Here is an 869-nt window from a genome sequence, read left to right as displayed (position 1 = left end):
TGTTTCCACTGATAGGGGAGACTAGAACTAGGGAGCATAATCTCAGAATAAGGGACCTCTCATTTAAAACAGAGATGAGGAAAACTTTCTTCTCCCAGAGCATTGTAAATCTGTGGAATTCACTGCCTCAGAGAGCTGTGGAAGATAGGTCATTGAATAACTTTAAGAGATTGACAGTTTCTTAACCGATAATGGATTAAAGGGTTATGGGGAGTGGGCAGGGAGGTGGACCCGAGTCCTATTAAGCCATGATCCTATTAAATGGCGGAGCAGGCTCGATGGGCCTTGTGGCCTACTCGAGCACCTATTTCTTATGTTCTTATGTTACCCTCCCCTTCAGTGCTGACTCTGGCTGGATTCAGTTCCGCTCACTGGTTCCCCTCTCTTCCCCTGAAGGTGCTGACTCTGTCTGGGTTCAGTTCTACACTCACTGGTTCCCTTCCCCTGAAGGTGCTGACTCTGTCTGGGTTCAGTTCCACACTGACTGGTTCCCCTCCCCTGAAGGAGGGAGATATACACCGTATCTAACCAAAGTTGTACCTGCCCTTGGAATGTCTGGTGGACAGTGTTGAGGAAGCTTTACTCGGTATCTAAGCAAGGCAAGAAAATCCTTCCTTAGATAAGGAGACCAAAACTGTGCACAGTACTCCAAGTGTGGTCTCACCAAGGCCCTGCACAATTGTAGAGTGAGATTTGAGAGGATTACCCTTTATCTAAATTAAGCTGTACCCGGCCCGAGGAGTGTTTATTTGGAAAGTGTAGAAGGAGCTTTACTTCGTATCTCACCAATGCACTACGTACCCTGGGAGTGTTTGATGCGACTGGGTGGAGGGAGCTTTACTCTATCGAACGCGTGCTATACCTGCCCT

This window comes from Pristiophorus japonicus, unplaced genomic scaffold (genome assembly GCF_044704955.1).
Source record: "Pristiophorus japonicus isolate sPriJap1 unplaced genomic scaffold, sPriJap1.hap1 HAP1_SCAFFOLD_42, whole genome shotgun sequence".
Classification (NCBI taxonomy): domain Eukaryota; kingdom Metazoa; phylum Chordata; class Chondrichthyes; family Pristiophoridae; genus Pristiophorus; species Pristiophorus japonicus.
Note: the sequence above shows the minus strand (reverse complement) of the source record.